The 26,476-nt window shown below is 32.4% G+C and overlaps 1 protein-coding gene and 1 long non-coding RNA gene across 2 annotated transcripts in view; one reads left to right on the forward strand and one right to left on the reverse strand.

The window, feature by feature from the left end:
* The window catches only part of LOC132756962 (ATP-dependent DNA helicase Q4-like), a 246,443-nt gene that overhangs the window by 167,630 nt on the left and 52,337 nt on the right, over positions 1 to 26,476 (reverse strand). The window lies entirely within an intron of this gene.
* On the forward strand, positions 22,804 to 25,445 carry LOC132756966 (uncharacterized). Its single transcript, XR_009629392.1, has 3 exons — positions 22,804 to 23,608; positions 24,901 to 24,984; positions 25,297 to 25,445. It is a non-coding gene; the product is annotated as an uncharacterized LOC132756966 (long non-coding RNA).

Below are 26,476 nucleotides of genomic sequence, written 5' to 3' on the forward strand. Positions count from 1 at the left end.
CACATTACAAAGATTATGTTCAGGCTCTTGTCAGGATTTGTCCTTTCAATGCCCTCTAAAACTGGACATCAATAGTCGCTTTCTTATCACATTTTATTCTTTATGAATAAACTTAATTGTGTTAATGTAAATAGATGTACTTAGAACCATTAACCCTTTCGCTGCAAGAGGGTTATTGTTTTATTAATCACCTATTTGCCAGATGGTTGTCTAAAAAATTACTATATTATTAATTAATATAATTATTATTATTATTTGTTATTAGTATTATGATGATTATATATGTTTCCAAACATGCTAGTATAATAATAATTACTGTTGATGGTATATTTTTCTTTATATTTATTATAATTTTTATTATTATCATTAATTTATTATTATTATTATGATTTTTATAGAAATGGCTAAAGCGGTCCATATGGCAAAAATGCCGAAAATAACAAGGACGGCTCAATAAGCCGTCCCTTATTGGCAGTGAAAGGGTTAAAGCCGCATGCCATTGTACTTCCCTATTGTATACAAACTACACGGTTAACATTAACACTGTTTGTAGCTGTAATTAGATAATTATATTTTTTAACTGTTGTCTAGCACTGGATTTAATGTTATTAAAATACTATACTCATACACAAAAGAAAACTGCATGCAATTCTGTGCATTTGACTAAAGACAAGATCAAAACCCATTATAGGGGCATGCCATTAATTGCTTACCAGAGCAAGAAAGTTGGTTCTAGGAACAGATTTGATAAAGATATTAAGTTTATTGTTTCATGGACTATCAAACTAGAATAGATTCTGTATAAGCTAGCTATACATTTTTTCAAATAGTTATTAATTTTGTAAAGACTAATGTTGTGTACATGAAGGGTCAGAATGGAAATTAAAGAAATTGTAATATTGGTGCCATAGTATAGAATAGGTTTAATTATAATAATAAAATTATTCAACCAATATTAAAAAGACAACAAACTTATAATTTTACAAGAGCAAATTTGAGCCGTGTCATGACTGTGAAAACCAACAAACCGGCAGTCTGATCAGGATCCATGCTGTTCGTTTACAAACTTTATAACAAGTAGAGAAACTGATAGTGAACAGCATGGATCCTGATCAGACCATTATGTTGGTTTTGTCATGACACGGCTCAATTTCTATTCCAATGATGTAAAATGAGATAGATGACATATTAAAAAGTGAGGTGCCATATCTCTGATGCCCCCACCCCCAACTAGTACCTTTAAAGCTTAAGAAGTAATCAATCTTTAATACAATCAATCTCAATGATACAATAGCTGGTTTTAAAAATAACTGACAATGACTGTAACATATCTAATTATTTATCATTTGTACAGTAATTGGATTTTCTTTTAATCTATAGCAAGCTAGTGATAATTGGTACTCGGATACTTACTGGTTGGAGACCACCAAAACCGGACAACCATCAAACCCGGACGGCCCAGAAAAGGCTTAATTTAGTATTTTCTTTGTTCAGTGGATGTCAGTCACTTTTTTACCAACAATAAATGCATGTTTCTTCTATAATTAAGTAAATAAATGTATTTCAACCTCCGTAACTGGTAATATTTTAATGTCTATTTCAAGAATGTTGACGTTGAAATTTGGGGGCCAGGAAAGCAATGCCTGACCTCATATACCAGCTTTAATCATTTGCATAGTAAACAATAGAATATCCAAAACTTCAGCACTTGTTGCTGACATATTGTATATCATGTTAAAAATCAAAACACCCAAGCTTTTATCTGAATTAAATTACGTCATGTACATATCTGTCCGGACACATGGTACTGTAGTGTAGACAATTTAGGTAATTTTGATACCCTCCTTGTCGAGCCTCAGATATAAGTGTCAATACATTCAGAAATAAACAAACTATTTTGTTAGTTAGGGGAAGAACCTAGCTGAACTGTGTCAAATATTTAGGTCTCTATGTTAAAAATTATGAAATCTGTACAGAAAAATGTTCAAAAAGTGTCCGGTTGATGGTTCCCAACCAGTAATAAAGTAAAGATTTGTAAGAAAACATCAGAAAACATGAACTTCAAGTTTTACAATTCTAATTTTTTTTAACCAGGTTTTCCGAAGGAAAAAACTGGTTATTAGATTGAGGTATGTCGGCGGGCGGATGGGCAGACGGGCGGGCGGGCGGGCGTAAACAATTTCTTCTGTGCGCCACTCCTTCTACATTTCTCAACGGATTTTGACCAAACTTTCACAGAAGCTTTGTCATCAAGTGCCCTGGCACATATTGTCAGGGTTTTGCGATTGAAAAATATTTGACCTAATTATGGCCCTTTAATTTTTTTCCTTATAAAGAATATATAGTGAACAATTTCTTCTGTGCGCAACTCCTCCTACATTTCTCCAAGGATTTTGACCAAACTTTCACAGAACCTTTGTCACCAATTTCCCTGGGGCATATTGTTGGGGTTTTGCAATTGGATAATATTTGACCTAATTATTGCCCTTTGTTTTTTTCCTTATATATAGAATATATAGTGAACAATTTTGTCTGTGCTGAACTCCCTCTACAATTCTCAACAGATTTTGTTTAAACTTTCACAGAAGCTTTGTCATCAAGTGCCCTGGCGCATATTGTCAGGGTTTTGTGATTGGATAATATTTGACCTTATTATGGCCCTTTGTTTTTTTTCCTTATATACAGAATAATAGTGAACAATTTCTATCGTGCGCAACTTCTCCTACATTTCTCAACGGATTTTGACCAAACTTTCACAGAAGCTTTGTTATCAAGTGCCCTGGCGCATATTGTCGGGGTTTTGTGATTGGATAATATTTGACCTAATTATGGCCCTTTGAAATTTTTCCTTATACAGAATTATCAATAAATAGTGAACAAATTCTTCTGTGCTGAACTGGTCCTACATTTTTCAACGGATTTTGTTCAAACTTTCACAGAAGCTTTGTCATCAAGTGCCCTGGCACATTTTGTCGGAGTTTTGTGATTGGATTATTTTTGACCTAATTATGGCCCTTTGTTTTTTTTTCCTTATACAGAATATATCGTGAACACTACTCAGGGGCAATTCCTCCTACATTATTCATGTTTTACATTGCACATAGTTACATTGTTTGTTGCTTGTATTTGTATTTCAAATACAACATATTTATCTACAATGGTGATAATTGAAAACCTGGTTTCATGGCATTGCCATGTTTCTTGTCTTGACATATTGGAATATAATAATTTGGTTTAGCATTCAGTAAAATATATGGTGTTTGCTTTTGTTGGAATATCATAAGAATAACCGACATTGTAACATTTCAGCTTTACTGATGGTGGAAGACCTCAGGTGACTCTTAGTGCATTACCTCAGGCACAAAGGGGCTGGCGGGTAGAACCACTTACCTTTCAAAAGCTAGCTCCATTATAAAACACGTAAGAATTTGAAGTACCTGATGAAATTTGCAATGCACCCAGAGCAATACAGGGCAACAATGATTGGATGTTTGCAACCATAACCACCCTGTTACAGGAGCCCCTGAATTACTATGTTATGCAAAAGATTATTACACATAGTTACATTAATCCAACATTATAGATTGTGAGAATTATTTAGATAACTTACTTATTGTATTTTCATCATCATAACTATATTGAATTCTTAAACCATTCAGTTGACATGAAATTCTATGAAGCAATTTTCTTATCAAAACATTAAGTTAATCAATAAAGTTCAATTTAAACTAGAAATGAATGTCACTATAATATTTTTTGACCTAAATAAGACACTGAATTAAGTTCTCGATTTAAGTCTGTGATACAATAGATTACAATACTTATCTTTCAGTAATCAAGGTTTCTGAGTAAATTATAGCAAAGTGACTTTAGTACATTTAGGTCTGAAAAAAGGTTATACACCTTCTATTTTACTGAACTCACAATTCATGATGACTATTCATTTAAGAGAAATCAGCAAAAAATTTCTTGTTATTAATTTGAATTGGCGACTAACTATTTTTTTACATTACCATGACTGTCAGTTTGAAATTACTAATATACCAATATTGGTAAGTTCAAGGAAATACCAAGACTGGTAAGTTGTAGGGAATACCAATACTGTCAAGTTCAAGGGAATACCAATACTGGTAAGTTCCAGGGAATACCAATACTGTCAAATTCCAGGGAATACCAATACTGGTAAGTTCCAGGGAATACCAATACTGTCAAGTTCCAGGGAATACCAATACTGGTCAGTTCCAGGGAATACCAATACTGGTAAGTTCCAGGGAATACCAATACTGTCAAGTTCCAGGGAATACCAATACTGGTAAGTTCCAGGGAATACCAATACTGTCAAGTTCCAGGGAATACCAATACTGGTAAGTTCCAGGGAATACCAATACTGTCAAGTTCCAGGGAATACCAATACTGGTAAGTTCCAGGCAATACCAATACTGGTTAGTTCCAGGGAATACCAATACTGGTCAGTTCCAGGGAATACCAATACTGGTAAGTTCCAGGGAATACCAATACTGTCAAGTTCCAGGGAATACCTATACTGGTCAGTTCCAGGGAATACCAATACTTGTAAGTTCCAGGAAACTTTTTCATATTAATTGCAAACACTTGATTCACAATCAAATTGAACTGATAACTTTATGTTTAAATTAATACATGAAGCACATAAATTACTGAACAACTCATATGCAATACACTATTCTTTCACTACAATGATTGGATACTTAATTATGATTGGATACTTAATTAATTAGACAAAATATGAAATTTCAGAAAATATGAAAATCTTCTTGATTACCAACATAAGAAATCACTATGCCAAAATGCTAGAACGTTTTAACCTGCTTTGAATGAATTTAGCACAATAAAAATATACGATGATAAATAAATGTCTTTAATGAAATATTCTTCTTTTTTTTTTCATACAAATCCAAATACTTTATCTTTGGTTCCACTGTCAAAATTATGGAATATTTTAAATGAAATTGTTAATAATGTTGCAATATTTAGACACTGAATCAATTGTCATTTTTGTTTTCTTAATGTCATGTTTCTTAATAAAATAGTGTACATTTGTTGTTCAAAATTTTATTTAGTACAAGTAAAGTGTTCATTAGAAGTTGAGAGTGACTGGACCTAAATATTTGATTGACAAGTGTGGGTTTCTCCTATCTAATCCCTGGGTACAAACTTTTACACTTAAAATTTGGAAAATGAATCGAATAAGTGCAACATATTGACCGCTCTTCTTAGAACAATCATGCACCATTAAGATGTAACAGTAAAAGTTTGTTAAACGTACCTTGGGATTAGATAGGGGAAAACCCACATTTGCCAAAGTTCTAGATAATATCTATTTAGAGATTAAAATATTTTACAAGATTAAATGTCAAACACTAATCCATTTTAGTTTATTATCATGCTGAAAATCAATTCAATTTTATAATCCAGGTGGAAAATTGTTTGTTGTTGTTGTTGTTGACTTTTTATTCTGGTCACTGACATTCGGATTTAGCTCAATACAGGATTGGAGCAGTACCTCTGACGCTTGCAGAAATCATGATCTTAAAATAGACAAATATCGGTTTTTTTTCGCCGAATTTTACATTTTCCTTCATTATCGTACTTAATTCGGTGTGAAAAGATGAGTTAGACCTGTTTAAGTTCATTCCGTTGGGTAAAAAGGCAAGATTATAGCATTTTATGATTCAAGCACCTTGTCCGGTATATACCGGAATACGGTATTTAGTGTTTTGCTCCCATCCTTTTTTTAGTCTCACTCCTGACATTCTCTTAATTGTCTGCAATAGACATCTCTAGATTAAACTTGTATCATCATCGTGGAATTGATGGATTAAACTTCATCAGATAAATCATTGTATAATAATGGATCAGATACCATCATTATTTACAGAGTTAAAGATTTCAGACCATTATTAATCCAAATACTTCCTTCTAAATGCAAAGAGAAAAGGTCATTACAGATTATCTTAATGTCTTTTTATCATGAAATAGTCCTGTATTATGCCCACAGAGAAATATTAGCATCAGTTTTCTTTCTTCTGTTATACAAAGATCTGACTAGAGCAAGGTAGTCTAATGTCGACCCCCTGCAATTATCGACACCCGCCCCTTACTTAGTTCCGTTTACTATCATTAAGTGTATGCTTTATATGACGTATACAAATATACATGACATCAATTATTTTTCACTACCGCGTTCTTTTGAACTCAAGACTGAATCTGTATCGAAAGTTTGTTACTATAGTATTGCTTTTTACTGGGCGAGTTAAGGTAGGTGTGTCATTTATTTCACATCCAAATGCACTTGAAATGTGTTTGATTATTGATATTTTGTTATTTAGTCATTGTAAACATCCACAGCTTCCATTCTGCTCCATTTTGATAATCTCTAACAAACCTGCAGTTGATCACGTGGGGTCGATAATAGCAGATAAAAAAATATGCTTTCTGCATTTAATGACCCCCTCCTCTTATTTTTTCTTAAGACTATATTTTGTATATATACTGAGGTAAAATTACAAAGTAAGTGTTAAAAATACTTTAAACTTTGGTTTCAAGATTATATTATTTACGAACAAATAGATATGTCATTGTCATCTGTATTAATTAACGGCTGAATCAAGTGTGTGTCATTATCGTCTATATCTTCCATATATTTCTTCTATATCTGCATGTATAGCAGGCCAGTATTTTGTGTATACAACCACCGTTCTTCTATTACAGATATGTCGTCCCAAATACAAGTTAAGAAAAGTACTACAAGCCAGAACAAATGGCCATGGCCATTCACATGGTTAAAACAGGTACCATGAGCAAAAAATTGGCAGCTAAAACCTATGGTGTACCTAAAACCACCTTACTTGACAAGTTAAGTGGTCGTGTTCCGGAGGCCCCAACAAGGCCTGGTAAGAAGCCCAAACTAACTGCAGCTGAAGAAACAACATTAGTGAATTATATTTCCCTTATGCATGAAATCGGTTACCCGGTAACAAGGAAAGAACTCCTGAGAGAAGTAAAGAAAATACTTGATATTGATGGAAGAAAAACGTCATTCAAAGATAATTTACCTGGCAAAGACTGGTTTTCAAAATTTCAAAAATGCCATCCGGAAATTTCTATGAGATCACCCATGTCCCTAGGCCATGAAAGAGCCTCTATTTCTTTTTCCATGATAAATATGTGGTTTGAGGGTGTATTTGGCTTCTTGAAGAAGGAAATACCAGACTATCAAGCCATGTTGAAAGACCCAAGAAGGGTTTTCAACGCGGATGAGTCTGGGTTTCCCTTAGCCGTGAAGTCAGGTCGCGTGATTGCCCCCTTGGGAGTACGTCACGTGTACCAAGTTGTAACAAATACAAAAACCCAGATTACAGTCATGGCCTCATTTAATGCATTTGGAGAATATGTTCCTCCAATGATTTTGTTCCCAGGGGAAAGACTAAGGAATATTGGCCTGTCTGGGTTTCCTGAAGCAACCTATGCCACAACCCCTAATGGTTGGATGGACTCGGAAACATTTGTCGAATTTCTAAAACTTCTGTTGTCCTTTGCAAAGGGAAAAGAAATTACATTTCCCATCATTCTTTTTGTTGACGGGCATTCAACGCATATGTCACTGCCTGCAGCACAATTTTGCCACGATAATAAAATTATTTTGTATTGTCTGTTGCCAAACGCAACCCATGTCCTACAGGCCTGTGACATTGGTCTCTTTTCGCCTTTGAAATCAGCATGGCAGGCTGCTGTCAAAGCTTGGCAGCTTGAGCATATAGGCCAAGCTTTGTCAAAAAATCAGTTTCCAGAAATATTTCGGAAAACTTGGTACAAAGTTGCAAATTTTGAAAATGCATGTCATGGTTTCCGACAGTCCGGGCTTTTTCCCTTAACTCCCAATGGCATAGACATAACTAAATTGGGGCCCTCAAAAATGGTTGTTCGAGACAGTGTGCAACAGGAAAACCAAACAGCTAATAATGAAAAAGAGTCAAATATACCCTCAACAACTAGCAGTGAAAATACTGTAAATGATACTAGTAGTTCTGAAAATGAAACTTGTAATATACATGTAAATTTGTCTCAGTCTGAGGTTGCTAAGACAACTTCATGTTCAACTACTTGTAGTGTCGGCACTTTGCCATCACAGTCTAGTATATCTGTAATATCTGTCTCATGTAGACAGTCTATGTCTGATACGTCTGTCGAAGTCAGTACTGCAATGTCTCTATTTCCAAAAGACAATGTTTCCCCAAGTACTTCAAAAACTTCTGTTTAAGACCAAAACTATGTGTCTCCTGCATTTCATCACCTCAGTATCCCTGAGCCAGTTCGTAAAAAGCAACGCACAGCATTTCACCAGAAACTACCCAAGGCAATTTCTGGTTCAGTGGCGTTACAAATGCTTAAGGACAAAGAAAAACAAAAACAAGAAGAAGAACAAGCAAAGTTGCGGAGAAAACAAGAACGAGAAATTAAAAAGAAACAAAAAGAGGAAGAAAAGGCTAAAAAGATAAGGGAAAGAGAAATTAAAAAGAAACTAAAAGAAATGAAAAATAAATCAAAGAAAAGAACTGTAACTGATGAGGTTCATCTGATTCTGACACTGAAATACACTATATGGACAGTGATGATTTAGACGAGTCATTTGATGATGACCTGGCAGGGTCCTGCCATGGGTGCCATATAAGTACGGGGGATCCAAATGAATGGATCGGATGTGATGACTGTGCCCGTTGGTGGCATATTGCATGTACTGAAAATCCCAATGTTCAGGGTCTTTCTCATGATGAATTGCAGGAATACCATTTAAGTGTTCAAAGTGTTGAACAGTCCTAGGTTTAGCATAGAAGCATGTAGTTGTTAAAGAGATTGTACAATAAAAAGACATTTGGTTATGTTTTTCCAAAAACATTAAATCTGACTGTTGTTTACATTGTTTAAAATTGTTAAATAATTGTTGTTCCGTCCAGAGTTTGTCATTTGCTGTTAATTAACATTGTTAAATAATTGTTGTTCTGTCCAGGGTTTGAATATTGATATATGCTATACAAATTGCAATGTATAAATAGATTCAACAAAATTGAATATTAAATAAACTATGATCATGTTTACCTTTTTATTCAGTGAAATCCGTGTTATTTGTGGTAAGTTAACAAGTTATTTTTTTAAAAACCAAATTGGGGGTCGATAATTGCAGAAAGAGGTCGATAATGGCAGATCAACATCATTCGTAAATGTTTTAGACTACAGTTGAGTTCACACTAAAGGTTACACAAAGTGCACTAGGAGTGCACTAGAGGTGCACTACTAGTGCACTTCAAAGTGCACTAGTAGTGCACTACTAGTGCACTTCATTAGTGCACTTTGTAGTGCACCAGACCTATTATATGTATTAAGCAGTTACCTTTTATTTCAATGAATAGCAATTTGACTTTTACAAAAAGATAGATAAATATAGATATCTGTATATTAGTTTTTTATGATAAATTTGAAGTTGAGAATATTGGATTTTGTAAAATATGGCGTAGAATATTAGAACAATAATTTTTTTAAGTCATTAATTTTACTGATTTTGTACTTTAAAACTTAATTGTTAGAATAAGTAAAATATAAATAATTATAACTTTAATGTTGGTAAGTGCATAAATAAACAAAATACATTGATATTTAATAGGATTCTATTTTATTATAATCTGGTAATGAAATATGAAATGCTAATTAAACAAAATTTAGTCAAGTTTTTTTTTGGTTTCTTTTTTTTTTTGGGGGGGGGGGGGGGGGGGCAAATTATACCAATTATAAAATTAGCCATTTTTTATCTTAACTTATGGTTGTTTTAGTTAAAGGTAATGATTTTAAGCATTAATAGCCTTTAATACATTAAGATTTAATATATTTATAACTGGCCAAAATTTTGTCAATTTTATCTCATTTATAATCTTTTTTACCTTCTGAAACTGAGATTTACCTAAGATTAATGTAAATGATACATATATTATTCTAAAAATAAATAGTTATATATAATGGTGATATATTAAGTATTGATATGTACGTGTGGGACACTAGTATACTTTAACTGATATGGATATTAACAAAAAGATTAGAAAATATTTCAATTCCATTTTTTGAGACACACCATTATCTTTTCTTTTCTTTTTTATGCATTGTAGCATAATTATGCAATATTATTATTTTTATGAGTTCATTATAAAATGCAAAAATATTTCAGTTTTCATATTTTTTTTTTGTACTACTTGTATAGAAATTTATTTGCGCCATCATTTACATTGCCTACTTATATTTATCATCTGCCTTTTGTTATTTACCCTGAGGGACTTTCTTATCAGCAGGGTACTATATTAAAACACCAATACACAGCATGACTTGTGACACTTCAATCTTCTGTAACTGTATGGTATTTCATTAAAAAAAAAAAAAAAAAAGTTTGCATTGAAGTGAAAAGGAAGTTGGAAAAGTTTTATAATCATGTATTCAAATATTTTCTTTAAGATATATTATTTTCTAAATGTGTTAAAACTGACAAGGCAAATTTGTCAAATCTATAATAGAAAAAATTAACATTTCACAGTTCAGAAACTAAAAGATGATTTTAATGCAGAATTGCAAGAAATGTGGATACATATTGATATGAAGTCTTTCCAGAATAGTTAACACTGATATTGATTTTTAACCAGTTTTTTATGATAAGATTAGAAAATTCCACTTCAAAGACAATAATGAGAATAATATCTAACATGCGTTTATGACATTATTATTATTTTTTTAAAATTTGATTATACAAAAATTATAGTTATTTATCGTAGATGTCTTACATGTATTTTGGGGAAAAAAACACAGGAAATTTTAAATAAATATTGCATACATCTGCATTTTTGTTATTTACCCTGAGGCTCTCTTTTCAGCAGGAGACCAGTATAATGAAAACAGGCACTATCAGAAAAATACAAATACACAGCATAACTTGAGACTGTCCTCTTGTATAAAAGCATTCCTTTTTATACATTAACTTTTTAATATAGAAATCTTAAATCAAGTTATCAATTTTATTTATTTCATGGTTGAAAAACATAAAATCACAGTGTATGGATTGTTTTAAAATCAATGAATTAATATTCTCTGTCAATCTTGAACATGAGGAATTGCCTTATTAAGTTATATATTATTATGCAGAGTGGCAAGAAATGTGGATAATTGGATAAATACAGAATTTTCCGCTTTAGAGACAATAATATCTAATATGCATTTATGCCATTATGATTTTTTATCGTATATTTGATTATACAAAAATCATGGTCATTTATCTATATGACTAACTAGCCTGAGTGCCAACTCCTGATGAATCCCAGGCTTATGTCTTACATGCATTTTGAGAAAACAAGGGAATTTTAATGCATACTTATAATTCGCAAAATTGACTGTTCTTTGTTATTTACCCTGGGGCCCTCTTATCAGCAGGAGGGTGGTATGATGAAAACAATCCATCTCAATAAAATACCAATACACAGCATGACTTGAGATTTACCTCTTCAATAAAAGTATTCCCTTTTTACATTAAATTTTTAATATTGAAATCATGTATAAAGTTATCAAATTTATTTATTTTGTGGATAATATGCTAATTATTTATATCTTTATTAAAAACATTTGCAAGCATTACACAGTTGAATACTAAATTATCACAGTATATTGATTGTTTTAAAATCAATGTATTAATATTCTCTTTCGATATTGAACATGAGGAATTGTCTCTAAGTTATATATTATAGAATTAATATTTTAGCTTAAATATAAACCTTTCCATGATTTGTTTTAGCTAATATGAAAAAGAAGTTTATGTTGTTACAAACTAAATTAATTGGGTCAGAATTATCACATTGATTTTCCCATTTGTAACCTAGCAAAATTGAAATACATGGCCATTAAAAATAGCTTTAAAAGCACTTTTACACAATTATCCATTAGGGAGAATATTTGAATTTAACCTTATTAATTCTATAAATTTGATTATAAGGGGTATTATTTTACACTTACAGTTAAATACTGGTAAATAAAACTATGATCACAATAAACACTTTTTTTTCTAATTTAAGCTTTAACATGATATCACCAAAAATGTTTGAATTTACTTATTTATATTCATGAAAAGGCCATATATTCCCAAAGTTTTTTTTTTCTTACAGCAGCTAATTAATTAACAATAGATGCCCCCTGTCACTTGATATACAAATATCCAATAAACTTTTAAGGTGTCAGTCACCTTCCCTGGCCAGCCTGGTCACATGGTCTAGTGCACTAGAAGTGCACACGGTGTGCACTTCTAGTTCAGCTCTAGTGCACTAGAAGTGCACAAGGGTGGGAAGTTTAGTGTGAACTCAACTGTAATTCATCCCATTGTTTGTTACAAACATTCTGATTGGCTTAAAACAACCAATGAAAACTAGAACTATCACTAAATGTGATTAATACCCCCACAAGACTGCTTCGGAAATGAGGATGTTACTAGTAACAGAATATCTTGTAAAAGAATTGAAATATAGAGTTATGGTTGTGGGCAATTAAAGATAGTTGTGGTTCTTGTATATTGCATTTCCTTTCAATGTAGTTGGCCATTGATGAAGTTTTATTGAATTACTCTGTCATAAGTCCAGAAAGACAAAGAAAAGGAACAAAGGGCAATAACTCTATAAATACTGAAGATGGAGTTATAGTTCTTGTGCACTGCACTTCCTCTTTTTGTGCTTGACCATTGTATGAAGTTGTTTTGAATTTCAACCAGTACGTTTTAAGTTATGCTCCAGACAAGGAAAAGTATCATAGGGCAGTAACTCTGTATTTTGTCAAAATGGAGTTATGGCTCTTATGCACTGCACTTCCTTTTAATGTCCTTGACAACTGTATGAAGTTGTATTGAATTCCAAACAGAAGTTTTCAAGTTATGCTCTGGACAAGGAAAAGTAACAAAGGGCAATAACTCTGTAATTTGTCAAGATGGAGTTATGGTTCTTGTGCACTGCACTTCCTCTCAATGTGCTTGACCATTGTATGAAGTTATATTGAATTCCAACCATTAGTCTTCAAGTTATGCTCCGGACAAAAAAAAGCAATGGAAAAGTAACAAAGTGCAGTAACTCTGTAATGAGTCAAGATGGAGTTATGGTTCTTGTGCACTGCACTTCCTCTCAATGTGCTTGACCATTGTATGAAGTTATAATGAATTCCAACAATTAGTCTTCAAGTGATACTCCGGACAAAAGAAAGCAATGGAAAAGTAACAAAGGGCAATAACTCTGTAATTACTTCAGATAGAGTTATGGTTCTTATGCACTGCACTTCCCCTTACTGTGTTTGACAATTGTATGAAGTTGTTTTGAATTCCAACCAGCAATTTTCACTTATGCCCCGGACAAGGAAAAGTAACAAAGGGCAATAACTCTGTAATTAGTCAAGATAGAGTTATGGTTCTTGTGCACTGCACTTCCTCTCAATGTGCTTGACCATTGCATGTAGTTATATTGAATTCCAACCATTAGTCTTCAAGTTATGGTCCGGACAAAAGAAAGCAATGGAAAAGTAACAAAGGGCAATAACTCTGTAATTACTTTAGATAGAGTTATGGTTCTTGTGCACTGCACTTCCCCTTATTGTGTTTGACAATTGTATGAAGTTGTATTGAATTCCAACTTGTAGGTTTCAAGTTATGCTCCAGACAAGGAAAAATAACAAAGGGCAATAACTATGTAATTAGTCAAGATGGAGTTATGGTTTTTAAGCACTGCACTTCCTCTCAATGTGCTTGATCATTGTATAAAGTTGTATTGAATTCCAACCATAAGTCTGCAAGTTAGGCTCCGGACAAAAAAAGCAATAGAAAAGTAACAAAGGCAATAACTCTGTAATTACTTTAGATAGAGTTATGGTTGTTGTTCACTGCACTTCCTCTTATTGTGCTTGACCATTGTTTGAATTTGTTTTGAATTCCAACCAGTAATTTTCAAGTTATGCTCCGGGCAAGGAAAAGTTAAAAGGGCAATAACTTTTAGTCAAGATGGAGTTATGGTTCTTGTGCACTGCATTTCCTCTCGATGTGCTTGACCATTAAATAAAGTTATATTGAATTCCAACCATTAGTCTTCAAGTTATGCACCGGACAAGGAAAATGCAACGGACGTCTGGACCGACCGACCGACCGACCGACCGCCCGACCGACCAACCGACCACCGGGTGACTCCTATATACCCCCCCAAACTTCGTTTTTGGGGGTATAATAAACCTTCTTTGTATGGTAGGTACCGTGTCCACAAATTGCAATAAAATGTCAAGGTGTTATTTTACGTGCTAAGGGGTCGATAATAGCCTGCCTTGCTCTAGCCACTTTTTTTTTCAAGATATATTTTCAAAATGAGATCAAATGAGGTAACATGGAGGCAATGCCATTTGAGAAAATATGATTTATATTCTGTGTTCCCTCTGTGAAATATATTTTGATCTCTTACGCTGAACAAATTTTCTACTTTTTTTGAGTGGTTTTAAGTCATTTTTTTTACTGATTTTTGCCACGTAATGGCATGCGTTCTCATTCATCATGATATCACTTAATCATGACATCATGTTATTGACTTGCTGGAAAGTAATTCTTTACAATTTCATTCAAGATTGTTACATTTTTAACATGGTATGTGCAAATTTTCATGATATTCGTGATATTTTTTGTAATCACTGGTGCATTTAACTGAATTCTTTTCATCTACATTCAAATATAGTCTTGACTTCTGTAAAACTATATTTTGATAATTTTACAATAAAATCATCAAAATATAATTCCACTGTCTACTGAAAAGCATGTAATAAATATACATATAACTTATTGATAATTATCCAGGATGTGAAAAGGGAAACCAGTATTATATCACACCATTTTATCTAAGATATTATTTTAGCTTCAGAATATATGAAAGAATTAATATATCATTCAATACAATCTTGTATATTAACTATCCTATTCTCATAAATCATTGAAACCATAACAAGTGACAAGATCAACAACATCAAATCTAATCAAGTCTAACACACTAAAGAAAGCAATATATACAACAAGACTTGTATAAGGTAACAAAGACTGTAAAAGGCAATGCTGAAAATTGTTCTGATTAAGGAATGCCAGGACCTGGGTCACATCATGCATAATAATAAGTTCATTTCCTACTGGTTGCTAATGACCATTCTGTCACACAAATCACTGATGTGCAAAATTTGATGTCCGCATTCTGCTTGTAATTATTAGGAACAACTAGTCACCTTTGTGCTACATAGACAAAATGATGATATCGTCTGGGTATTGTACAGACATTGAGTTTTTTGTTGTATAAGAGAACTTCAGCCACAGAGAAATTATTAGATGATAAATATAATGTACAGTGTGAAGCGAGTCCAAGAATCATGTTCAGTATGTTTTGCTTTTTTTTTCCTTTTGCGGTACAGGTTGGCTTCTAGGTGTTAAGCCATCAAACGTTGGAAAAATCCGTGACTGCTGTAAATGTTTTCTGCTTAATTCTTTAACATTATCCACTTGTTGTTGTTTTTTGGTGTTTGTTTTTGTTGTTGTTTTTTTCTTTTCAAAATAAAACAAATATGGGTGACTGTCAAAATGTATTGTATCTGACAAAACACTGAGATTTTCACATCTGGTATGATGCCAGTCAACCATTTCAAAGAATATAATGATTTCTCTTAGGCCATCCTTTAAAAAAATTTTGTTTGCAGTAACGCTACCGACTCACAAAATTTGCCCCTACTCAAATTTTTTTTTCATGGTCAGGATAAAAAAATTTTTTTTTTTAATCAGAAAATTATGCCTTGTGCTTTGTTTTTGTTCTTTTAAAATTTAATAGAAGAAACAAAATGTAGGTCTTATTAAATAATAGAAGTCAGTTATCAATTTATTTATTGTTACCAAATAAACAAAGCATATATTGTCCAGCATTTTGAAATTCTATGTTTATTTGGAAGTACAGTTCAATTAAAAAAAAAAAATCGACCTACCCACCTTGAAAATTCTGGGTCGGGTTACTGCAAACAAACATTTTTTTAAGGATGGCCTTTAAAACTTGCTAAAAATTAAAGGGACTGATGAGATTCAAATTAATTTTTTTAAGATCTTCACACCATTTGATCTTAAGTTCTATACCAATATTACTTTTGTGCCTCTTATTAAATTGTTCTATTTTTTCATTATTATCATTTATATATTTGCAACGCTTTTCAATTTTGGGTCATTGGTCACAACAAGTCAATAATGATCCTGGAAAGAAAGAGTAAGTGAATAATCTGAAATTCTGCACAAAAGTTATTGGTCGAAACATACATTATTTCCTGACGTCATGTCAAAAACCTCAGTCTCTATGTATAGTTCTGTTATAAATATCTTTTACATATCTAAGTGCCAAAGTTTATGAACTTCACATTTTCAATTTCTATGCTTTAAGGCTTGTGTCAATAGAATTAGTGAATAATATATGGATCCCAAAATCTGTATTGTCGAAAAATTTAATCTGGGAAATTCAATTAATAATTCCCACTAGTGACTACTTCACTTATTCCTCTTCAGTGAACATTTAAGATTTGATACTTAACTAAATATTTGATACTTTACAAAGACAGTGGTTGCCATAACTTGGAAAGTAACAATTCATTGAGTATATAGAAGGAAATGGTTAAAAATACCAGACAGTTTGTCATTTTTAACATTTTCAGTACTTTCAGTGAGATATTGTAATTGAGTTTACATTTAAAATGGATGAGCTGCAACTTTAATGCACCTGCAATTACATTATGTTAGCTAAGCAATTACATTTGTCTTACAAATAAAGCATGTCTAGACAACTTTCCTGCTTGGACAAGTTAAAGAAATATGATGACATTAAATGTGTGCCATAATAAAATGCTGAAATGTAATATAAAAATTATGTAACTTAACCAATATATTTCATCATTGGTGTAATCATTATCTGTAACGTTTATACCACATTAAACTGACTATATTGTCACAAGTAAATGTTTTATTGTGCTTTTCAGCCATTATCACCTTTATCTATATAATATGATTCCATTTAAAACACTACATTGTGCCATTTTTATCACTATTCTTAAAGTTATTACAACAACATGCTGAGATTGCAATACTTGGATATTATACTTAGCTCTAAAACATCATTATGTGATGTTACTGAAATTGTCATAACAGATAGATATGTGACAAATATGGAATCTCTATAGAATGTCCATAGCATAGCAACAAAACGTAATATGTTGCAGCCATAGTTTGATTGAGCTTGTTCATGGATAGTATAGGTATATCAAGCCAGGCCCCCTGGCATCCAGTTTGGCAGTATAAAACATTTAAACATGTCATGGTGAAATTTTGAATTTAGAAACAAAATGTGTGTAAATGATTCTTGGATCATGTAGAATCAGTCTTGTCGGTCACTTGTCTCTTATCATTGATAAAGGTATCATGTACAATCAGTTTTGTCAGTCACTTGTAATTAGGTGGAACAGTCATTCAAGATATGACCAAACACGTGTTACAAATGCACTAAGAAAAGCAGACAAACAAGCAAGTATCAAATAAGACATTATAATTTGTGGTGTCAAAATGTTTATAGTTCACAATTAAAGATTCCTTGTGGCTAGTTAACCTTATTCAATCATTGCCTTCTTACAAAGTGCATCAACAATTAGTTGGGAATATAATAGTCTCTCTTCAGATCAACTATCAATTCGGCACCTGCTGTAGGACACAATTTGTTACCACTTGTAAATAGGAAATAACATTTAGTTCTACTGAAATTGTTCCTTCCTGCATTTCCCTAAAGCCTGTATTCAGTCATTTTCTCCCTTTGTTGCCCATTTTGCACAAATTTAGCCCATTGATACAGAGCTTTCTTATACAAAGCTATAGGATGCAAACATTTTGTAAAAAGCAACAAGCATTTCTATTTAAGTGTTTGTAACAAACATATCTACACTAGCAATTCATAGTTAAAAAAAAGTAACTTGTCCTTGAAACTTTTATATTTAGACTGACATCATTGAACAAGATTTCTTGGACCGTTTTTCTATATCTATTTTGCTTTTCGTTGGTGTGCATGTTTTTTATTTGGTGATATCTAGTTTTTAAGATAGATGATCATCCAACATGATCCTCAGACAAAAGCATTTGTTATTGAAGAAATAGCAATTGGTTTCTTTTTGCCATGCAGGTTATCAGCAAATTGAACCTATATCTATATTAGCTTTTAGAAAATGAAAAACTATTTATTTACAAATAGTTTCAAATGTTTTAGGTTTTGTTTGTCTTTCAGTATGTAAATTTTACCATTGTAAACTGGGTTTCAGTGATTTTGCTATTGTAATTACACCAGTTTACCATGACAACAACAATTTTCCATGCCAAAATTTTCTGCATTCTTCCCATGGCAAATTTTTCAGCATTTTTGCCATGGCAAATATTTCTAAAACTTCACAAAACGTATCATTTATTATCCTAAGACATGCAATTTCAGACAGATATTTAGAATATAATTATATAAAAAAGAATAAAATTTGTAAAACAAAAGTAACCTGTATACTGAAACAACAAATATATTATTTGACTTGTATTATAATTGTATTACATTGATATGCATATATTCAGGAAATAAATATATTCAAACTTTACTTAACTAAGAAAATTTAGAAGTTGATGTCAAAATAAAGAAAGATTTTGTTATCAAAATAAACAGAATTATGTTAGTTAGCTTTAAAAAATATATCAGTTACTTTGAAAACTAAGGTCATGCAAAAATTCCCTATGATACAACAACAATGGCAAAGTAAAATATGTGAAAGTAATAAAATTTTAATTCAGGACAAATTTTACTATTTGCTTGAGTGAGATACTTTCAAAGAAATCCAAAATAAAAATGATAATAAAATTCTATCATTGTCATCCAAAACCTTCTTTTTATTATAGTTCAAAGCCAAGTTATTGTATCATTAATTATGTTTTAATTAAGCCACCTTTATTTTGCTTGGCAGTAGCTTCCATGGAGAAAATACACACTGATAATTAATTAACTTTAACCTAGAATAAGAATGAAAGAACATTATAATAATATTACTTAATTATTAGTAAATATTAACTGAACTGAAGAGTCACTTCAATAATAGACAGCAATATTAATCTTTTATTTATCAAAATTTTGGGTAAATTTATGTATGGTAATTGAAGTAGGTATTTTTCTAGTTTTAGATTTATTCCTAAACTGATTGATTGATTGATTGATTGATTTTCTTTAGACCGGGTGGTCAAGGATAAGCTACGAAAGTGCAAACACTTATTTCCAGTAGGGTCCTAAATACCTCAGCAGACTGTAGAGAAAGCTATGAGATAAAAGGGAATCCGGTAACCAGTCCCTAGCTCTTATTGTTCTTTTACATGCCCAGTGTATAGCACTCAGATACATGTGAGGATTACCTGGGTTTTGTACCAGTAAACCTCTAGTAAGGTGGGAAACATTGAAAGTGTTTCTGAAAAATACCAAGGATGTTTACCCTGAGGATCCAACCCAGAACCTCAGGAGTCGCAGTTAGTGGTCTTACCATGATTGACATCTTTTAATTACAGTAGAACTTCGGTAAGTCGAAGTTGAAGGGACTTGGGTAAAAACTTCGACACATCGGGACTTCGACTCATGAATTGCTCTCAGTTCCATGACAAAATTTCGACCCGTGACTAGTGCTAATCATAAGATCTATAACAAAACCTTTTTCATGTTTTTCAATCATCAATCAGATATTTTACATTTAACTTTAATAAATATAGCATGTTAGATAACGTTTTTCACGGGGGTTGCGTTCATTGAGCGCCGCCTTTCCTTGTTGATCTTGTTTATCATATTTTATTATTTTGACTACCCATTGACGTATACAATAGAGTTACAAAAGGCGTTACAGTTAGAAAGGGCGATAACTAAACCGGCTTATAGTAAATATTTCGTGTGTTATTCTCACGCAACACCGGGTCATGGATGTTTTCAAATGAAAGTAGTTCTTACTGTTTACTTTCAAATACCACTACGGCAATTAGAATAGTAACGATTTAGGATTAATGCATTTCATCACACATTTTATCGCAAACAAAGGCTGTTTGAACACACGGATGTGTTGTTGACACCTGTCACACAAGTTGATTGGAAATCGTCTTCGCAGCCAGATAAGGTGTGAAAAATGTCTCGAGATCGAAGGTGTCAAATAATCGAAAGACTTCGACTAATTTGTGGTAAATTGCACTAGATTTACTTTATACGGACCACGAAAAAACTTCGACACATCGAAAAATTCGACAAATAAAATCTCGACTCATAAATAGGTTTTTATAAGGAATATATAGGGGAAAAAATCGGGACTTTCATTTTTCTTCGACACATCGAGAAAATCGACTAATCGAAGTTCGACTCATAGAAGTTCTACTGTAGTTTATTAATCTCCATCAATTTATTTCTAATTTTTTACCATTAATGTTTTAAAGTATTATGAATGTCCACTGCTGACATTAATGAATTATATTAACTGTTTTCTGTTAGATAAAATAACAATAACATTATACAGTATATTTGTTAAATATTTTTGTTAGACACTTAAACGTCATAAAAACTTTTGGCCTTATTAGGATATATACCATTGTAGGCTAAACTTATTATTTTTGCATCGCATCCCACAACTAGTGCCAGTTTGGGTAGGTTAAGGTAGGAAAAAAATAGCATTTATTCATAGTGTTACTTTCCTTTTGAATATAAACTATATGGATTTAAAAACAAAAATTGTGAATTCTTAGAATCTGCTTAAATTTACAAAGTATCAAAGTTTTATTTAACATTTGAGTCGCATAACGACAAAACCAACATAATGGGTTTGCGACCAGCTTGGATCCAGACCAGCCTGCGCATCCGCGCAGTCTGCCCCAGTAAAAATGCAGTGGAATACCAGTGGAATACCACTGTATTCCAGTGGTAACCATAAATCCACTGGTATTCCACTGGAATACTACATAATACCAGGGGAATAACACTGCATTTCAGTGGTTATTATAATTCCACTGGTATTCCACTGGTTTTTCACTGGTAACCTGTTGAATAGTGGTATGCCACTGGTCAAATTAATTTCAGTTGTAAACCACTGGATTTCCAGTGTAAACCACTGGATTTCCAGTGAACTTGGTGACTTTATAATATATATACAATTTGATAAGGACACTTCCAGTGGACTAATTTTTACCATTGGTATGTACAATTACGACATGAAAAAAGGTACCATCCAAATTGTCTCTGATCATATTTGTGTGTATACATGTTGGTAATCTGAGGTAAAAAATAGAATTCTAGGGTAAACATCATAATCAATATAGTCATTACAATTAAGTAATTGAATTATTTATTCACAGTTAAAAACAATTGAATAATATAATGTTTCAATTATATGATAGAAATACAATCATAGTATAAATTTACTGGATGATTAGACAGTCATGGTTCAAACCAGTATATCACCCCAGTGAAATAGTGTTCTTGAAATCATGAACGTTTCAATACATTTAAGAACAGTTCACGAACTGGTCCTAAACACTTCATAATGATTGTTCAAGAACTTATGTTCATGAACAGTTCTTCAAGCTTGTTCATGAACTGTTCATTGGCATAAAAAGAACGAAACCAAATTCTTTAAAGGTTCATGAACTTGGGATCAGGAATTATTGAAGGACTTTTGATGAAAACCATGGGTTCGTGATTTGTCCTTTAATAATGTCGCGAATTATTGAAGAACTTTTGATGAAAACCATGAGTTCATGATTTGTCCTTTAATAATTGCTGAAATAGAAATGATAACTGCTCAAGAACACTTGATGACCTAAATACATTGGTTAATGAATTTCTGAAGAACTTTTGATGAAGACCATGTGTTCATGATTTGTTATTAAATAACTACAGAAATAGAATGATAACTGGTCAAGAATAGATAAAGACCTGGGCAGATTAGCACAGGCCCAAAACAGTTTTTTGCATAAAATAAAGAAATCAGTATTTTTTTTTTATTGCTTGACCATGGAAATTCAATCAGTCGATTCTTTAATAAAATTCCCCAATTTTTACTCAACCAACTTATCTATCTATATACTGCAGTAGTACTTTCTTCTTTATTTGTTTTAAATATGAAAGTGTATGTGGCAGGTCATATTAACATGTACTTCAGATGCTGACGAAAATTAACAATGATAACTTACTCTTTACTTACCCAGCAAACATTAACGATTATACTCGAGCAATATCTGTATATTTACGCTAACCAAGACGATAAATATAGGCATAATTCATGACGTATTGGATACGTATACTGATGACGTAGCAACACAAAATTTTTGGAAATTACGGTAGCTTTGTTTGAAATTCAAGTGCCTGTTGGGCTTAAAATAATAGATTTGTGAAATAAAATTTGTAGGCCTCAATGATATAATCAAAATTATTCAGTCATTGTCATACATGCCATGGACAATCCCTGAAATAAGGTGTCTGTCCCGGAGATGATTTATGTCCTGGTAAAAAAAATCTAAAATAATCTACTTTGAAGCAAGAAATTTTACTTTTTTATATAATTTTATTGTCAAGTTTTTTTTTAACTTATCTAGAACGCTAATAACCAACGATTATCCCCTAACAGCTTGCAATGGTGACACTAATCCTTTGATTGGTATATCTACGTGCCCCTTCCAACAAACAATTATCGGCAATAATTTTGATTAATTAAAAGATTAATTACCCCTTGTGGCTTCCTGAGTGAAGGTGTCATACACTGGCCAACTGGACAGTATAAATTTAATCTGCCTGGAGACATTTATTAGTGGTCAAACACCGTGAAAATTACCGCTAAATATGAGGTGATAAAATACAAGATTCAGCGAATGTTTCAGGTAAACGACGTGGGTAATTGTCATTACTTAACAAAGCTTTATTCTTTTCTGTGACCGATTGAATGAACGATGCCTAAATACTTAAAAAAGATAGAAAAACAGTTAATAATTATTGACATTCTGACTTTGTTTATGGTGTCATTAAATTTGCAAGTTGTAATTACCGGTTATATGGCCTATAGGTTGTATGCTACTATGTAAATTAAAAAAAAAAGAAATACGTTTGCTGATCAATGCCCCACCTTCAAATGAAAAGTGTCCCGGAAATGAGTCTTAAAATTATGGCATGTATGGTCATTGTATTGACGGCAAAAACAACGGAATTACACGAAATTATGAAAATCGAGCACATGTTACTGACGTAGTACACATGTTTATTGATGTAGTACACATGTTTATTGCGTAGTACACAGGTCTATTGAGCGCGCAATATTCAAAGACGGCAAAAACTTCGTCTCATATCAACAGTGAACTGATGATATCATCTCCCCAATAAAGATATACAACAAGGAAGGTGAAATTGCTCAAGCAAATTATCAGAAGAAGACCTCGGTGAAATTCACTGTGAGTATTATCATAAATGCACCAATTGATTTTTTTTCCAAACTGAACCGGCGTATTTATGACTCCTCCAAGAAAAAAATGAAGAGTCTATAATTATTTTAATGACCTTTCTTCACTTCTAAAAGCATTGTTTTGTAACAATTTGCCGACTTTAACAATAGAAATAATAATTGTATTTCCAGCTCATTCCTAGTTACAGTTAAGATACTTAAACCTTACTGGAAATATTGCGTAAACTGACATTTGTCACATATTTTCGCGACCCGTTTTTATTTATTTCTTTGTTGTTGAAAAGGATCGATATAAAATGAATAAAAAACAAAGCATCGTTGAAGATTGAAGACGGTTCTGCTTCCCTGCAGGCAATTATTTGCTAATGCCTTCTAAAAGATAGAATCTAGTTTAAAATAGTTTTTTGAAAAATGCATGGTAGCAAGTTTTTTTTATCCCCAGACAGTTCAACACCCTAGTATGCAGACAGTTCAGTACCTTAGCAGTTTTCCCTTATATTAGAAAAAAAGTTTTTTTATAAAGAGACAATATTTTTATATCACCATTAATTTATGTAGTTTTATAATGGAATATGATCAGCAAGGAAAATAGCACATGACTGACTGTATTTTTAAATCCAAAAATTTAATTGGCACAGAAATAAAATGTTTTCTGTTTGTTTGTTTTTTGTTGTTTTTTTTTTTTTGTTTTTTTTTTTTGGGGGGGGGGGGGGTGTTGGATTTAATCTCTAGATTTCTGTGCATTTATAGGAATTATTGGACCACTAAACAGTTGTGTGGGCCAATAAAATTAATAGGTCAGTGGTCCAGGATACGGCCTAGCTAAAATAGCTTGTCTTTGACACTGCCAAAGCTTATTACTAGAGAATCTGAATATGGTCCATTAAAGTAAATCCCACATGATGATTTGCAAAGAACATAAATAGCATAAACAGTGTCATACTTGTAGCACTGACCTGAATACAATTGAATTCTCAGGCATTGAATTTAAGATTTTTTTTAATTTACTGGCCCGTATTCCAGTTTACAATTTATTCTACTATATATTTAACTAAATTCTCTAAAATTTACACTGGTCATGGTAATCTGTTACTGTATTAGTAAGGGGCAGGATGTGAAGTGGTTGAACATGCTTGAACAAGATATTTTGAGTATTAAAACATTACTTAGAACATGCAAATTGAAAAATTATAATGATACGGTTGTCGATCAGGATATTTTAAAAATATTGGTCAATTGTTTATGATGTTAGAAGTTTCTTGATTGTGATTAATATTATAGGTCCTGCTGACAGTGTCCAATGTGAAAGTTCATCGAAAAGGCAGGAACTGCTAGGGGTTGTGTGGTTGAGGCTAGATCTGACGGGTAAGCAATATAGTTGAGATTACAAGGACCCAATTTTACAATTGTCTACAGTAGAACCAGATATTTTTTCATGGCAAAAATTCCCGAAATCTTAATTCAGTCTAATTTCACAAGGATTAAAATTCGCATAATTAGCTTTTTCTTCTTAAATATTAATGAAAAACTGATTACCCTGATACTGGGGTATAAAAATAGGTTTGAAGGGTACTATGGAAACGCATTTTTTCGTAACATTTCTGTGATGTTTAAAACTGTCATTTCAAACACTAGACGTTATATTGTTGTTGTTTTTTTTTGGTTATTCTAAACTAGATGGGAGGATGAGTGCAGAAGCCTGCGTAGAAAGATTCGGCGCATGGAGGAGCGAATTACTGCTTTAGAGAGTCAGAATACAAAAGTGGAGGACCCCGAATTATAAGCTGTGGAACATCTAAGTGATACTCAAGAAGTCTTGGTTACATTAGCAAAGACTGTCTTCACTGTGGAGGAACTTGGAACCCACTCTAGGACTGGAAAGATGACCAATAAGTGCAAGGATTCCCCGAGACCACCACTTGAACCCTTGAAACTCAGCAATCTTTAAAAAACTAGTGAGGAAGAAAACCGTGTATCAAAAGAAGTATTTAATAAAAAACTAGAGAACTTACAAAAGGTCATCAGAAGGAAATAAATCACAACATAAGTGAAACATTGGAAACTAAGGAAACTAATTTCAAGTTCTTGGTTTTTGCACTTTTGAAAATCAGCAAGCTGTATTGAAAAAACTATTTCTTAGTTCTTGTTAAACAAAGATGTGTAGTTTTTAAATTTTACATGTAGTTTACATGTTTGTGGTTTACTTTTGAACAATATAGCTTAGAGCTTATGTTGAGTACATATTGTTTAGACTTGTCAGTCCGCAAATTGATTGGTATCATCTGTCTGCTCTGTTCTTGCATTTTTCATGAATGTGAAATAATGTAAATGTAGTTTAGGAACTGTTCATGAACTGTTCTTGCACTTTTTGTGCTTTATTAAAACAATATTATTAACTTTAGGAAATCTTATTTGGGAGTAAGAGTGCATCTTTAACAAGGAAAATATTATAAAACAAAGCAGAAGAGAATAACCAAAAATAACTGTTTAGTTTAGGGAAAATATTCTACATCTAAAAAAATGTGTTGAGACTCAATACTTACTATTATATAATAAAGCCAACAAATGTATATAAAAATATTTGCTATTATATCTGCTCTTTGGAATGATTTTGTATTTTTAACTAATTCAACTACTATATCCAGTGATTTTTATGCCCCCGAAGGTGGGCATATTAAAATCGCACTGTCCGTCCCGGCTCTGTATTTGGTAGTATTCTACCAAAATTTACCGCTGGTATTTCAGTGGAATTCCACTGGAAAACCAGCGGTAAACTTTTAATGGAATTACCACAAAAAGTTTACTGCTGGTATTTCAGTGGAATTCCACTGGAAAACCAGCGGTAAACTTTTTAGTG

The sequence above is a fragment of the Ruditapes philippinarum genome, unplaced genomic scaffold (assembly GCF_026571515.1).
Source record: "Ruditapes philippinarum isolate M1 unplaced genomic scaffold, ASM2657151v2 ctg568_1_1_1_1, whole genome shotgun sequence".
Classification (NCBI taxonomy): Eukaryota; Metazoa; Mollusca; class Bivalvia; order Venerida; family Veneridae; genus Ruditapes; species Ruditapes philippinarum.